The sequence below is a fragment of the Schistocerca piceifrons genome, chromosome 8 (genome assembly GCF_021461385.2).
Source record: "Schistocerca piceifrons isolate TAMUIC-IGC-003096 chromosome 8, iqSchPice1.1, whole genome shotgun sequence".
Taxonomy (NCBI): Eukaryota; Metazoa; Arthropoda; class Insecta; order Orthoptera; family Acrididae; genus Schistocerca; species Schistocerca piceifrons.
Window position 1 is genome coordinate 232,997,001 of NC_060145.1, and position 18,473 is coordinate 233,015,473.

The following is an 18,473-nucleotide window of genomic DNA, read 5'->3' on the forward strand; positions in this document are numbered from 1 at the left end:
ATATTAAAAAACATACACAATAATAATAATAATAGTAATTATAACCATAGTGATAATAATAGCTAACACTAACAATAATAATAATAATGATAATAATAGTAAAGGGCGGAACTGGCGGAAGAGGCAACCTTGCTTTTTGGGATACTATAAAAGCTATCGTCCAAGGTTATTTGGACAAAGGGCAAGACGGCTCCACAGGTTAGTGGCGGTACCCCTACAGCGTATGTTCCACATGTTAGTGGCGGCTGATCTATAAAACTGAGAAATGGAACACTGAGCGTAACCAGACTGAAATCTCAATTTCAGTCACAAACCTAGTCCAAATAAATCAACATGGATACAGCACCTTCAAAGACAAATTACCCCAGTGGGTCAAATCCCACGGTTGGAAAACCGCAAGTGGTCTATTCGGATTCTCGAGAGACCACAGAAGTGTGCATGGAGGTAAGGCCGGCAGGTGTGGCCGAGCGGTTCTAGGCGCTACAGTCTGGAACCGCGCGACCGCTGCGGACGCAGGTTCGAATCCTGCCTCGGGCATGGACGTGTGTGATGTCGTTAGGTTTAAGTAGTGCTAAGTTCTAGGGGACTGATGACCTCAGAAGTTAAGTCCCATAGTACTCAGAGCCATTTGAACCACGGAGGTAAATCGGAATGCCTCAAAACCCCGCAATAACAAAATCAAACCAAAATCGAGAATTTGGCTAATGACATTTAATGTAAATTCTCTCTTAAAAATGGAAGAACTAAAAAACGTCGTGGACAAATCCGGTGAACATAAAATCAAAATTATCGCATTTCAGAAATCACGATATACAGATGAAAATCCTTTTGATTCAGGAGACAGGACATACAAGGGACAAACTCGAAAACGAGCGATGGCAAATTATCTACAGTTTGGAACTGGATTTATAGCAGAGACATCAATACTTGATTCAGTCACGACTTATGAAATCTTAATCGAATCGGGTCTCCTCGATGACAACAAAGATATACACTCTAATCAACGGACATGCACCAACTAACATCACTAACAAAAACAATGTAGAAGAATTCTGGAATCAATTAGATAATATTCTCCAAAAAATCCCTAATAACCACGTCAAAATCCTTATGGGCGATTTCAATGCACAAATTGGTAAAGAAAAGAAATATCGATATTGGGTAGGTAAACGGTCAGGGCATACACAGACCAACCGGAATGGCATTGAAATCTGCAGAAACCAGGACCTAATTTTCAAATCGACATTTTTCAAGAAAAGAACCTCGAAAACCAAAACTTGGATCTCACCTAATCCATTACTAGGTGAATATCAATTGGATCATTTAATAATCTCCCCCGTAAATGCAGTAGAAATTATGAAACTTAAAAGTCCTTAACGGACTAGACCCAGATTCCGACCATTATCCAACAAAATCCTTCCTATATGTCATTCTAGAGAAGAGAAAACTCACTAAGAAATCTCCATACCGTAAATATGATGTTCAAAAGATAAATGGTAATGAACAATTTATAAAAGAAACACAAAATTGATAACCACAAAATTGGCAACAACTGCAAGCAGGACTTTTAAAAGCAGCTGAAACTATAGCACCGCAAACAAGAACACGTAAACACCCATGGTGGACCGATGAGTATGACCAAATGATAAATATCAGACAACAGGCGTGGCAAAATTGGTTGTGCAACAAAAATTAAAAGACCCTGGAAGATCTCAAAGATACCAGGAAAACAGTCACAAAAGCAATACAAACAGTCTGTAAACAACACGCAGACAAAAAATTCCAAGACGTAGAAAATGATTTCAAGAAATATAATTCCCGAAATTTCTACAGAGTATTCAAACTAAAATTAACAAATTACTCTCCTCCATCACTCCAATTCAGAAATGAACATGGGGAAATTGCCCATACCATCACCGAAAACAGTGAAATTCTTGCAAAATACTTTTCTAAATTACTGAATTGTGGAAAGCCTGCAGAAAATTTTGAGTTCTATCATACACACTGAAACCCAGACTCAAAGCCACCAAGTTTACAGGAGATTAGAGATAAGTCAGTCACTGAAAAATAGGAAAGCATCAGGAGAAGACCAAATCATCGCAGAATTATGGAAAAATGCAGGAGAAAAACTCAAAGAAATTATAGATGAAATCTGGAAAACTGAAAAAATCCTCACAGAAAACGAGCAGAACCTCAGCTGGATTCAAAACTAGGCGAATACCAAGGTAGATTCAGGAAGGGTCGATCATGAGTAGAACAAATCCTTAACTTGAAAAGCTCGATCAAATATTTGCGCAGCACTTCAAACAAAAGTTATGTCATCACGGTTGTCGACTTTAAAAAAAGTATATGACAGTATAGACCGAGAATACCTGTTTGAAGTGTTAGCAGAATTTGGACTAGATCAAAAGACAACAAACATCATAAAAGAAACACTCACGGAGACCAAATCCAAAGTAAAATTTGTGGGAGAATTGAGCACAGAATTTGAAATAGACAGAGGAGTGCGACAAGGGGATGGACTGTCCCCAGTGCTCTTCAATTGTGCTCTTGAAAAAGTTGTTCGAGAATGGAGAAAAGCAGGTGCTCCAGCACAGAGACTGAGACCAAAACGTAAGGGCATAAAATTAGACTGTTTAGCATTTGTTGACGACACGGCACTGATCGCCACTGCACAGAAACAGCTAGAATTATTACAAGAGCAGGCAGCAAAAATAGGATTAGAAATTTCATTTGAAAAAACAAAATTTATGACTGACATCAGAGATGCACCTTCTGATCTCAAAATTGGTAATAACTATATCTCTCGAGTAAAAAAATTTAAATACTTAGGTGAATGGATTGGTGGAAAATTGTAATGAAAAGAAATCTGTCAGATCAAGAGCGCAGAAAATATAGACGGCGTTTCAGTAAACAAGAAACGTTTACAACAAAAAGAGTCTCTCGTGGAACTGCAAAATACGACATTACACAACAGTAATTAAACCTGAAGCTCTCTACGTATTAGAGACACTAAATCTTCAACACAGAACACTAAAAGGGGAATTGGAAGTGAAAGAACGTAAAATAATGAGGAAAATCCTAGGACCAAGAACTAAAGATGGTGTGCATTGTCTAAAACCCAATGCAGAAACATAAAAAAATATCTCCAAATTAACAGACACAATGCTCATAAGAAGAATCCATGGTGGATTTAGAAAGAATGGACTTAAACAGGATAACGCACAAAATCCTCACATTTTTAAAGAACAAAACTACAAGACCGAACTGGTACAAACAGACGGAAAAAGACCTGAGAGAATTAGGGTCTCCAAATCTACATAACAGAAATGAGCCAGCCGGAGTGGCCCAGCGGTTCTAGGCGCTACAGTCTGGAACCGCGCGACCGCTACGATCGCAGGTTCGAGTCCTGCCTCGGGCATGGATGTGTGTGATGTCCTTAGGTTAGTTAGGTTTAAGTAGTTCTAAGTTGTAGAGGACTGATGACCTCAGATGTTATGTCCCATACAGCTCAGAGCCATTTGAACCATTTGAACAGAAATGAAATCAGAAAAATCACAAACACATGGGGTTTTGAGGAAGAACACAGAAAAACTAACCGACATATGTGGTATACACAACGAAAGCTAGCCCATTCGTTGCGTATGAAGGAATACTGAGCGAAAAGGAAGGCCAACAAATGTTGATTACGCGTGGTCCTAAGTGATCCATCCGCTAAGAAGAAGAAGAAGAGGCAAAGGGCATTTAGAAAGGTATAGATTGGATTTGCACCTTTGAAGAAATTTCTAGTATTATCAGAGGTAAAACTTAAAAAGAAACAGGTGAAGGTAGAAATAACTGTGACGGTGGCTGTCAGGAAAGAACAGAATATGAATAGAGGACTCTACTGACAAGAGGTAGGGAAAAGTTGTGGGGAAAGGAGAATGACGAGAGTGAGCTGCACAGAATCTGGGAGATTTGGTTATTTTCATGAGAAGAGGACCATTAGCTGTCTTTTGAAATTTGGAAGGAATTTAATTTCTCTGATATTTTGTGGAAGATTGTTTCAAAGTCAGGTTCCTGTTACAAAAAATGATTTCTAGAACGTGACAGTGTTATGTTATGACACAAAGATAGTTTTGCTTTGTTGAGAAAAATTTTTGGTGCTATGCTGTTCAGACAATAGTGTAAGGGGACGTTGAGAAAACGATAGAGCAAACATAGATTATGATAGTCTCAACACTTACTGGCTTTTAACCATAATAATTGTTCGTAGGATTTATTGTGAATAGCAGAGTAATCACGTAGATGATGTAGAACATAATTCCTATAGGTGTAACAACTATACGAACATTGTGAGGCTGATTGGCCAGTGTCTACGTACAGTCTACAGTCGTAGTGAGGCAGCGATACAGGAATACCACGAAAGTATACAAATATAGCAACACGGATACATACATAACAAAATGCAATTAACAAAGCATTCAGTGCCACAATTTAGTCAATGTAATTGACAGAAACGTTTAACAACGCTTTCAAGATAGTCACTGCACACATCAAATTGTTCCCTGAGACAATTGCTAATCGGCTCTTGCTTCACTAAAAAGTTGAGGGTCACGTAAATAGGGTAAAACCAGACGGTCACACTAGTATGGAGACTAGACACCTCACTCTTTACATCACCGAGGAATAAAACTTTGAAAAACTTGTAATCAGTGGCGGATTTAGAAATTTTGCGCCTCTAGGCACACCAAGAAAATGTTTTAAATAATAACTATTACCCGATCACTTCACAATTGCCGTTTTGGGTGGGAGCGCTGTAAGCAATTCGTTGTTCTGAAAGACGCGTCAGCGGTCTAGTGGCGCTAGATCAAAATGTAATATGGTTCCTGAACTGTATTTGGTGTACGGCAGCGGATAAAACAATCTTAAAACTACATTGTGTTAACGCATTCTTCTGTTGAAAGAGAACAGAAACGAACACAAGGAAAACAACTTTTCTTTTATGGCTTAAGAAATCAGCAGAGCATGTAGGAGACAACGGATTTTTGTTATACATTCACTTTTATATGTTCTTTCAAACGAAACCGTTGAAAATAAAAAAGTTGTGTTACGATCTAAAAATTGAAGCGAACGTGTCATACATTAGAAATTAATACATACTTTTGCAGAGATGCGTTCAAAATTAAAATTAAACTGTCGTGTTACGATCTAATAATTTGAATGTGTAGCAGATAAAAAAACCACGTTCGGTATTAATATGTGAATCTATAAGAAAGCTTAAGAAATGAATATGAAATAGATTTCTGTGCACGAACTAATAAATAAATACAGACAAACAAACACAGAGCTGGAATAGCTATTACATAATTTTTCAGACTACTGTGGAAAAATCAAATTTGTTTTATAATCTAATAGTTAACGTGTAAAGCATTAGGAACTGTGTAGCTAAGTGCTGCACAATAGGGTCAGGGATTTTCTCTGCCTCGTGATGACTGGGTGTTGTGTGATGTCCTTAGGTTAGTTAGGTTTAAGTAGTTCTAAGTTCTAGGGGACTGATGACCATAGCTGTTAAGTCCCATAGTGCTCAGAGCCATTTGAACCATTTTTTGCTGCACAATAAGTGTACACAACACCATTAATCCATGTACGTTTTTTTATATATATATAGACGAAGCAGAAGCTCGGATGATGGAAGGACGAGGAAGGAAATCGGCCACGTCCTTTCAAAGGAACAATCCCGGCATTTGCCTGAAGTGATCTAGGGAAATCACGGGAAACCTAAATCAGTATAGCCGGACGCGGGATTGAACCGTCGTCCCCCCGAATGCGAGTCCAGTGTGCTAACCACTGCGCCACCTCGCTCGGTTTTATCGACAGAACTGATCTACGTTATTTATTAACTCTTTTTCATGTGAGCGTACTCTCCGATAACGTATATTTCCTCGATAACTGTACATTTCAGCAGACTCCAAGAATACGCATCAGTTGCAATATACTACAGTATCAGTATCGCTTGACTGTACAGCGCCGAGCGGCTTGGGTCATTCGGGTATTGTATAGTATAGTCAGGCGCCGTCGGTCACATCTGCACGTAAACGAGGTTTAGTTCCGCGTTCTGTCATCGGCAATTGTAAAATAAACAGGTAATACGTAGTTTGTAAGTCCAATGAATGTGCTCTAAGTTCTAATAAAAATCACATTATAATCTGAAATTTTTAAAACTAATAAGAGTAAACAAAAAAACTCACCAGTCAGCAAAGTTTGCATCTGGATCTGACGCCAGAACAATTGTTGGTCATATCTTAATAGTTCCGAGTTATCCGTTTGGAGGTCGGCTTCGATGTGAAGAATGGACAAGGCGTTCAATCTCTCCTCAGACAACGTAGAACGTAGGTACGATTTCAGTCTTTTAAGAGCCGAAAAAGAGCTTTCTGCTGAACAATTTGTAAATACCATCATCATCATCATCATCATCATCATTTAAGACTGATTATGCCTTTCAGCGTTCAGTCTGGAGCATAGTCCCCCTTACAAAATTCCTCCATGGTCCTCTATTCAGTGCTAACATTGTTGTCTCTTCTGATGTTAAGCCTATTACTTCAAAATCACCCTTAACCGAATCCAGTTACCTTCTCCTTGGTCTACCCCGACTCCTCCTACCCTCTACTGCCGAACCCATGAGTCTCATGGGCAACCTTGCTTCTCCCATGCGTGTAACATGACCCCACCATCTAAGCCTGTTCGCCCTGACTGCTACAATCTATAGAGTTCATTCCCAGTTTTTCTTTGATTTCCTCATTGTGGACTCCCTCCTGCCATTGTTCGCATCTACTAGTACCTGCAATCATCCTAGCTACTTTCATATCCGTAACCTCAACCTTATTGATAAGGTAACCTGAATCCACCCAGCCTTCGCTCCCATACAACAAAGTCGGTCGAAAGATTGAATGGTGCACATATAACTTAGTCTTGGTAGATCGTAGCTGATCGCTCACTGCATTAGCTTTGCTACACCTCGCTTCCAGTTCTTTCACTATGTTGCCATCCTGTGAGAATATGCATCCTAAGTACTTGAAACCGTCCACCTGTCCCAACTTTGTTCTTCCTATTTGGCACTCAATGCGTTTATATCTCTTTCCCACTGACATTACTTTCGTTTTGGAGATGCTAATCTTCATACCATAGTCCTTACATTTCTGATCTAGCTTTGAAATATTACTTTGCAAACTTTAAATCGAATGTGCCCTCACAAATAAGTCATCCGCATATGCGAGACTGCTTATTTTCTGTTCACATATCTTAATCTCACACAGCCAGGCTATTGTTTTCAACATATGATCCATAAATAATATGAACAACAGTGGAGACAGGTTGCAGCCTTGTCTTACCCCTGAAACTACTCTGAACCATGAACTCAATTTACCGTCAACTCTAACTGCTGCCTGACTTTCTATGTAAAGACCTTTAATCGCTTGCAAAAGTTTGCCTCCTATTCCATAATCACGTAGAACAGACAATAACTTCCTCCTAGGAACTCGGTCATATGCCTTTTCTAGGTCTATAAAACATAGATACAATTCCCCATTCCACTCGTAACACTTCTCCATTATTTGCCGTACGCTAAATATCTGGTCCTGACACCCTCTAAGAGGCCTAAACTCACACTGATTTTCATCCAATTTGTCCTCAACTAATACTCGCACTTTCCTTTCAACAATGCCTGAGAAGATTTTACCCACAACGCTGATCAAAGATATACCTATCTAGTTGTTACAATCTTTTCTGTTTCCATGCTTGAAGGTTGGTGTGATTACTGCTTTCGTCCAGTCTGATGGAACCTGTCCCGACTCCCACGCCATTTCAATTATCCTGTGTAGCCATTTAAGACCAGACATTCCACTGCATTTGATGAGTTCCGACTTAATTTCATCCATCCCAGCCGCTTTATTGCACTGCAATCTACTGACCATTTACTCCACTTCCTCAAATGTTATCATATTTCCATCATCATTCCTGTCCCATTGTACATCGAAATCTGAAACATTACTGATCGTATTTTCACCTACATTGAGCAACTCTTCAAAATATTCCCTCCATCTGCCCAAGGCATCAACAGGATTCACCAGCAGTTTTCCTGACCTGTCCAAAATACTTCTCATTTCCTTCTTACCTCCCTTTCGAAGACTGCTAATTACACTCCAGAATGGTTTTCCAGCAGCTTGACCCAAGGTCTCCAACCTGTTTCCAAAGTCTTCCCAAGATTTCTTCTTGAATGCTGCAATTATCTGTTTGGCTTTGTTTCTTTCTTCAACATAACTTTCTCTGTCTACCTGAGTTCTAGTATGTAGCCATTTTTGATATGCCTTCTTTTTCCTTTTACAGGCTGCCTTGACTGTGTCATTCCACCAAGCTGTTTGCTTCATCCTACCTTTACAGACTACTGTTCCAAGACATTCTTTCGCCACTTCTAGTACTGTGTCCCTGTACCTTGTCCATTCCTCTTACGGTGACTGCAATTGACTACATTCAACTAACTGGTACCTTTCTGAGATCACTGTTATGTACTTGTGTCTCATTTCCTTATTCTGAAGTTTCTCCACTCTTATCCTCCTACACATGGACCTGACCTCCTGCACTTTCGGCCTCACAATACCAATTTCACTGCAGATTAAATAGTGATCAGTGTCATCAAAGAATCCCCTGAATACACGTGTGTCCCTCACAGCCTTCCTGAATTCCTGATCTGTTATTATATAGTCAATGACAGATCTGGTTCCCCTGCCTTCCCAAGTATACCGGTGAATGTTCTTATGTTTAAAAAAGGAGTTTCTGATTACTAAGCCCATACTGGCACAGAAATCCAAGAGCTTCTTCCCGTTCCTGTTGGCCTCCATATCCTCTCCACATTTACCCATAACCTTTTTATACCCTTCTGTTCGATTTCCAATACTGGCATTAAAATCACCCATAAGCAGAACACTCTCCTTGTCCTTTACTCTAACAACTACATCACTGAGTGTGTCATAAAAACAATCCATCTTATCTTGATCTGTCCCTTCACAATGCGAATATACTGACACAATCCTAATTTTCTTGCTAGACACTGTCAAATCTATCCACATCAGTCGTTCGTTTACACACTTTATTGCAACTACACTGGGTTCCATTTCTTTGTTGATGTAAAGTCCTACACCCCATTGTGCTATTCCTGCTTTGACTCCTGACAGGTAGACCTTGTATTCTCCCACTTCCTCTTTATCACCCCTTACCCGAATGTCACTAACAGCTAAAACGTCCAATCCCATCTTACTTTCAGCCTCTGCCAGCTCTACCTTCTTCCCAGAGTAGCCCCCATTGATATTAATAGCTCCCCACCTCGTTACCATTCGTTTGCCGAATCGTATCTTAGGAGTCCCTGGTTTGTCAATTAGAGGTGGGACTCCGTCACCTCCAAAGGTCCGAGGCATTTTGCTCTGATTGTCGCCAACATCGTATTTAAAGTACCCGGGAAGCAGATTGTTAGCCTTACTTGCCCCGGGTCCCATTGAGTTTTACCCCTAACGGTTGAGGGAATAACCGTGTAGGAGGTATGCACTGTCTGCGATATGAGAATCGCTGACCAGAGAGCAGTGTTGACTGCAGTACGAACTGTGTAACTGTAGCAGTTAGTTGTTGCTAGTCACTTGTCTGAGGTTGTCTGCACCTGTCTGCAGTCTGCTTTGCTCGGGAATCTGGAAATGGAGTATTATTGTATAAGGTAAAGAAGCAGCGTCACGCATATCTAGTAATGTATCTGAACTGTCATCCAAATGTTTAAAAAAATGTCCTAATAATAATTTTTGCAATATAAAGTAAATTTTAAAAAAAGCATTCAATTAAAAAAAATTAGTTGCTTCCTTTCACAAATCACAAATGCATAGGCCAGCATTTATTAATTCCAAAAAAATCAGTTGCTTCCTTTCACAAATCACAAATGCATAGGGCAGCATTGCACGGAGCTGTGCCGGAAAAATGTTAAGTAAGAGCAGATATATTCGCCGTTTTTATTGAGGTAAGAATTTTTGCTTTTTATTCAGAATGATCTTACAGGGCCACGACGCAACACTGCTGTCGTCCAAACTTTACCAGCTCACTGAATTAATTTTTTTATTATGAGGTTTAGGAATTTTTCTGTTTCGTGCTTACATTAAATGAGAAAAGAATTTTGTGGGTACATTAAATGTGAATGCATTTATGCACGGAGATTATAAATGGGAACCAATTTTGTTTTGAGGTCACACAAAAATGAGAACCGCTATCCATAATAATAATTATTAATAATTTCGATTTATAATAAAAAAAATTTTGTGGGGAGGTTACACTTGGCGACATTCGGCCAGGATCGTATTTCTTTGTGAATCCCTGAGAAGTAGTCATATATCTGCTCTTATTTACTTAAATGTAGTTTGCATCTGGCGCAACGCATTTACTAATTTGTCACTCTTTCTTTCACAGATCATCGGCAATTTATTGCTCTTTCTTGTAATTGCGTTGTTCCATTTTTGCGTTGTCTTGGTTTCATTTTTTGTGCTCATTTTTTTTTTATTTGTGAAAAATGCCGCGAAAAACTGTTAACAGTACGTCGCGATGTGCAATGAGTGAAGCAGCCGACTCGAATAATTTGACCGATAATACTAGCGACACTAAGTGTAATAATGATAATCCCTTATTTACAGACAATCAGTGTGTGCCGATTACTAGTAATGATTTTAATCCTGATAATCAGCAAACAAATGCAATTACGTCCAGAGTAAATGTAACAACTGATGACGCGGCGCGTTCCGATACAATGAACGGTGCCCAGTTTGACACACCCGGTTTGCAAAATTTGAATTGTGATCAGATAAATTTTTCTCACGAAGATGAACAATGTAGCCAAAATACGTCAGATTTATTTGATTCCGAGGTAGTGACTAACAGTGCACATCCGATTGGCAAACCTTTTCAAGAATTACAGAATGACCAAATGGTTACAGAAAACGTGACAAATGCAGATTCACCAACACACAGCATAGAAAATAGAGTCGCTAATTTTGGCTTGGATCAAATTATGGCAGTATTGCTACAGTTTAAGAAAGAACATGACAACAATCACAAACAAATTAATGAAAATAATGAAAATCTCAAACAACAAATTAATGAAATTAATGAAAAACAAAACGACAATTTCAAACGACTTAACGAATCGATCAAACAACTTAATGAAAATTTCAAACAGTTGAATGAAAAACAAGACAACCTTAATGAAAATTTCAAACAGTTGAATGAAAAACACGACCACCTAAATGAACAGAACAAACAAGTTAGTGAACAGATTGCAGACGTTGCCGCGCAATGTTATGATACTCAAGAACAATTACGCGAAGAAATTAAGGCTTGTGCTAGTAAAAGTAGTGAAGAAATTAGATCTGTTGCACAAGAATTAAGTAATACACAAGCAGCCACAACATAATCACTTAGACACGAAATTAGTGCAGTCGCTAAAAAATGCTCTGAAAACACAACACAGTTACGTGAGGAGTTTAAATTAATGTCAGCAGGATTTTCACGCACACTGGATGCGAAAGTAGACGCGAAATTTGACCAACAGAACAGCCAAATTGACGAACGCCTCAATCACCACCTACAAAACAGTGAAACGCGTTACCGTAAATTTATACAGGAACAGAATAAAGTAAAGCGACAAGTAATGGAAACAATTACTGCACAGAGACAGGAAGATAAGCGTAAATTGTGTACGAAAGCGAAAACATACGTAGACAACAATATTGCTACAGTATCAGACGAAATTAATGCTATCAATCAGTTGAACACCGAACTGCATGATGAAATCTCCGATCTTAAAGCAAAAACAGAGACACACATAGGAGACTTTCAGACAGTGACCGACAGACTTGAACAGTTAGAACTAATACAGGATCCCGATGCCATCAAAGCAGACGTTAAGAAATTGAACGAAACCACACGTATAATACAAAAACAAATTAATGGTTGTGATACTAAAAACGATGATCAGGTAAAAGCACTGACCGAAAAATATGATGAATTGACCAGTTGTGTTGATGTTATCGAAAATAATAATGACACCAAATCAGACGATGCGTCGCCAGTTTCGCTTACTCAAACAGCCGAATTTCAAAATTTACAGCAGACGATCAGTGAGATAGGTTCGTGCAATAATACATTACGTAGAAAATTGTCATCTTTACAGCAAGAAGTGACAGAGATGAAAAATGTTTCAGCCTTTAACACATCACAGCATACGCCACTTTGCGAACATTTGTCAGACTCACACAGCCAGTATAATTTAGGTAATTTACAGAGAGTACGTGAGTTAGATTCAGAACAGTCACAGTCAAACAGATTCTCATACAATCCTGAACCTGTTCAGACATACAGAGACGATAATTTTGATTACAAGCATTTTCTATCCGTGAGAAAATTTAAAGTATCTAAAAATGACAGAACACAGATTCACCCATTGGATTGGATACAACAATTTAGCTTTGCTTTTCCATCGACTCGGCCCGTAACACGTAAACTTGAATTTATTTGCAGTTTTTTGGAACGTTAACCGGCCACTCGTATGAGATCGATCGCGAGACAATGCTATTCGGTAGAAGAATTTCAGAATGCTTTTCTGTCAACGTATTGGTCGAAGACGACACAGCGCGGAATCGAGGATCAACTAATTAGTTTACCGAATTATGAGAACTCAAATTTTCCCACTGTCACGCAATTTTTTGAACACATGGTCCAACAAAACCAATACTTCAGTGAGCCATACAGTGAATCTGCACTTATCCAACTATGTATTTCTAAATTAGCACGATCATTAAGATTATCACTTTTAACAGGTCAGCAGAAAGAAAATATTTCAGCATTTAGAGATCTGTTACAGCTTTTGGAAGTTCAGCAATCAGATTATTCCTTCATAAACAAAAATTTTTCACATCATAACCAAGGACAACCAACATATAGTAATTACGATCAGTCACGCTATTTCAATAGCAAAGGTAATAGACGGTCCAGGAACGACGACCACCAGAACTTTAATAACAGACAAAATTTTAATTATCAGTATCGTCAAAATTATCAGCAACAGGAACCACATTTTGGTAACAATAGAGGTTTTTCTCAACAACAGCATCAAAACCAGCCGGTTAGCATACCTAACCAACAATGTAGTCTGCAAGGTCAACCAAGCTTTAATGTTTCGCCGCCTAGACGTATAGCGTCAGCTCCAACAAATAGTAACGCACAGCAACAAGGGAATCAGTACGTACAGAAAACACACCATTTCAATTCCTATCGCAATGCACCGTATAGAAATGACTATCATGACAGACGTAAAAGTAATGAGCACAATTTTCAGCGTACGTTTAATAACAGTCGGCCTTACCAGCAGCAAAATCATCCGCAACAACAAATTATCATGAATGAACCAGACAGTAGATATCATCCCGAACGTAATACGTCAGGAAGAAATAACAGAACAGTACAAATAGTGGAAATGCCACAGCATCCTCCCGAAAATAATAGCATGTCAGATAGAATTTGACTAGATACAGTACAGGTTGCATCTTCCAGCAACGCAAGCAATGCTTTTGACATGCAGAATCTTGTTCACGAAAATGTTATTACTTTTGACGACATCCGAGACACTCTTTTGCAGGAAAGACCGGTTATTCAAAAAACCATTTCACACCCTGTCATTGAAGTAAAGATTGGTTCATCCAAATTTTCAGCAGTAATCGATTCTGGATCTCCTATGTCAATTAGAAATGAGGAAACTTTCAACGAATGTAACAAATAGAATACCTATCCTGCGTTACCATTAGGCAAAACTAAACTAAAAGGAGCAGTATCTAGTAAAGGAGTGGATGTAAAATTACAGACACACTTATCATTTTGTATTGCAGGTCATACGTTCCACTCAAATTTTTGGATTGTTCCCTTATTGACGACAGACGTTATTTTAGGTACGAATTTTCTGGTACAACATGACGGAACTATTGACTTTCAAAACTCCTATTTAATGTTAAAGGATGAAAATGTACAACTGGCTTTAGAATTTCAGCACTCTTTATCTGCAGAAGAACAAACAATTACCGAGCGAGGTGGCGCAGTGGTTAGACACTGGACTCGCATTCGGGAGGACGACGGTTCAATCCCGCGTCCGGCCATCCTGATTTAGGTTTTCCGTGATTTCCCTAAATCGCTCCAGGCAAATGCCGGGATGGTTCCTTCAAAGGGCACGGCCGACTTCATTCCCCGTCCTTCCCTAATCCGATGAGACCGATGACCTCGCTGTCTGGTCTCCTTCCCCGAAACAACCAACCAACCAACAAACAATTAATCGTACAGAGGTCATTTCCGTATCATGTAACATAGACTGTCATTCCACATTGTTCACAGATACGTACGTACACAACTATAATACTCCAGACGGAGCTGACTATGACGTTATGCAAATGATTTCTGATAAAAGTTAAACAGAGCATTGCAAATACAGACGACGAACGCACGCAACTACGCAAACTTCTTTTACAGCAAGCTCCAGTTTTTGACAACGTTCCTGGTACTATGTCCGGTTTTATGAATGAATTTCAGGTTAAACATTATCCCATTCTGTATACTCACAGAGAACTAGTTAAGAAAGAATTGCAAGCTATGCTTGACCAAGGTATTATTGAACGGGCAGTTAGTCCGTACATAAATCCACTCCATGTTGTTAAGAAAAAGGATGGTTCACTTCGTCTCGTACTTGATTCGCGTCACATCAACGACATTATTATTAATGAAACAGATCGCCCACAGACACTAGAAGACCTTCTACAGAAATTTCATGGTACTGCTGTTTATTCTACATTAGATTTGAAATCGGGATTTTGGCAAATTCAGCTCCATCCGAACTGCAGAAAGTACACGGCTTTTCTCTGTTTTGGTGACTGTTATCAATTTTGTAAATTACCGTTCGGTTTAACTATTTCTTCAGCAGCATTTATTCGCGGTTTGAATACTATACTTCCGACAGAACTTAAAGACAGAATCACAACGTACGTAGACGACATTCTTATTGCAGAAGCGAACTGGTCTGAACGCAATCTGATTCTTGAACAACTGTTGCAAAATTTTCGTGCACAAGGACTCACAGTTAATCTCAGTAAATCGCACTTTGGCAAAACTTCTATAAAATTTCTTGGACATGTAATATCAGCAAAAGGCATTGCGCCTGACCCGGAAAAACTTCAAGCTTTACGTGACATTACTGTTCCTACGACGAAGAAACAACTACGCAGCTTTTTGGGTTTAATTAACTTTTTTCGTAAATTTATTCATTACTCTGCTTTAGACACCCCTAGATTATGTCAATTGACGGGTAAAAACACTATTTGGTCCTGAGATTGGCAAGCACATTCTGAATTTATGAACCTGAAAGAAGCTTTGATGAATGCACCACTTTTATCACATCCAGATCTTACTAGAAATTTTTCCATTGCCACCAACAGTTCTAACACCGCTTTAGGCGTACACATTTTTCAGGAAATTGAAGAAGATGACACTACAGTAATTAAAAACATCGCCTTTGCAAGTCGCATTCTGTCACCTGCTGAACGCAATTATTCTGTTACAGAACTTGAAACACTATGTGTTGTTTGGGCATTTACGAGATTTCGACATTTTCTTTATGGAAGACACACTACCGTTTACACAGATCATAGAGCTATACAGTTTTTACTTTCCGCTAAATTTACACACGACAGATTAAGCAGATGGAAACTTTATTTACAGGAATTTAATTTTATAATTGTTCACATTCCCGGTACACAAAATATTGTAGCAGACGCACTATCCCGTTCTCTCAGTAACAATCAGCAAGACATCGCAACCAACTTCTGCAAAGCAAATTTCAGCGTCATGTACATTCAACAAGTTGCATTTGAAAATTTCATTTCGTCGTCATTACAAGACATAGCACAAGAGCAGAGTAAAGACAACGTATGGAAAGAAATTAAACACCTTTGGCAAGATAGGAATAATGTTACCATTAGAAACCATTACATTGTATGTAATAATATTCTGTTTCGCCGCTCTCACCCTGACAGCAACAGTTGGTTATTATGTATTCCTGACGAGCTTGTTAACAAATTAATTTGGTATACTCATTTAAGTTACGCACATTACGGAGCCAGAAAATGTTTTCTTATACTGAGACAGAACTGTTATTTTACCAACATGGAGAAACGTATTCGACGAGTTTTAGCGTCATGTAAAATCTGCCAGAAAGCTAAGTCAGATACGACTTCACATATTCCTCCGTTACATCCCATTGTACCTGTTAAATTGAGACACATGGCTGCTGTAGATATTTTTGGTCCGATTCCCAGAGCTAATAGAGGTTTTTGCTACATCTTTGTCGCTATTTAACTCACTTCAAAATTTGTTACCTTCACTCCGTTACGCAAAGATACTGCTAAATCTGTTTCGAAAGCATTTGTAAAACATTTTTTATTTCATGTAGGGCATGTATTTAAAGTAATTTCCGATAATGGATCACAGTTTCGATCTGCTATATGGACACGTATGTTACGAGGTAGAAACATTTCTCCGATCTATATATCCAGGTACCATCCTTCTTCGAACCCTTGTGAACGATTAATGAAAGAAATTGGTAAACTGTGTAGGATATACTGCCATAAAAAACATATTGATTGGGACACACACATACTCTCATTCCAGGATGTAATTAATTCCATACCAAATGAATCTACTATGCTATCTCCGACTGTTATACTGAAAAATGTTGAACCACCTAACAAAATTAAAGAATTAGTAACCTTTCCTACATCTCGTCGACTACGACACCATGGACTAATTGACATTGCGCTGAACAACATCAAACGTGCCGCAGAGCGCCGGAGAAGACAGCAAAATCAGGTTTGTACACGCCGTGACTTTCACATTGGACAGAAGATATTAGTATGCACACATTATTTATCCAACACAGGAAAGAATAGGTGTAGTAAATTTGAGCTTCTATACGCAGGTCCATATCGAATTCGCAGCATTCCTCACCCCAATGTAGTACACGTCGAAACTTTGAGAACCAGAAAAAGTAAAGACAACCACCATGTCTCCAATATTAAACCCTTTATTAAATGAATATACTTTATGATTTATCACACTGTAATGCCATTTCCTGATTTTTATATGACCAATGATGCAATTATATTTATGTGACTACTTGCTGATGATTATCGTATTTTTTTCTTGGCAAGTGCCCGGCAAGGTAAGGTTAGCAGGTCGCTTTTCTTGTCGTTACACATCAGACTGTGCACATTTTTCCAGATAAGCTTACATATTTTATGACCAATTATGCAATTCTATCTAGTGACATATTAATTTTATCAAATTCTTTCTCAATTAAAGTCTTCAACTCTCGCCTCTATCAACTACACAACATACAAGCAGAACAAAGAAAGGCATTTCTTGTCGTTACACATCAGACCGTGCACATTTTCCATTCTTCATGTATGTAAGATTGTTTTCCTGTTTTGTTTGTATGCATTATGAAATCTTTAAGATATAACAAACACCAGTTGACTTTGACATTTTGCCTTATGATATCTCAACATCGTGACTATTTTACGGTTTTTTTTTTTTTTGCTGCTACATTGTGATACTCTGTGTACATTTTTTGCACCTGCACACTGTCTATGTTTTTGACATATTACGTTTTCTGTCATGCTATGCTGTATGCTCAATTATATCACTAGAAACCAGTTTTTATTTAATGGGTATATGATTTAAATGCAAGACATTAATCATTGTTCTGCATTTTCAGAAAGCAATAACGTGTAAAAGAAATAAATTAAATGGGAATTTCACCTTCGGAATGAACGGAAGAAGAAGCAATACCTCATCACGAAGGGTAAATGGATCAGATTAACAAGCATTAACAAGAATATACTATACACATCGTATGATAGCGGTCTTAACTAATTTTTTTCTTTCAGAATACGAGGCGAGATGCAGGCAGTCAGACAGAACTGCACATCTTAGTTTTAGTGATGAAATATGCTAGAAATAAGGAACTCTATACTATGAATAGTTGTATGATGAAATGTCTTTTTGCAGATGATGATGAAGAGTATAGTAATATGAATAATGAAGTTTCTCTTTACAGGTGATGATAATAATGGAGTTATGGTGATATGAATAATTAAGTTTTAGTTTATAGGTGTTGATAGTGATAAAGTTTATATGGCCACTAAACGCACCACTTTTAAGTTTTTCTTTGCAGATGAGGACAATGATGAAGTTTATGTATTTATGCTATGTAGTTATATAAGTATTTGTTGCAGTTCGTTTTGACAGTATGTCTTATGTCGCGTGGTATGATGACTGAAGGTTTTGGAAAGGACAGCTAGAGAACATATATATTTAAT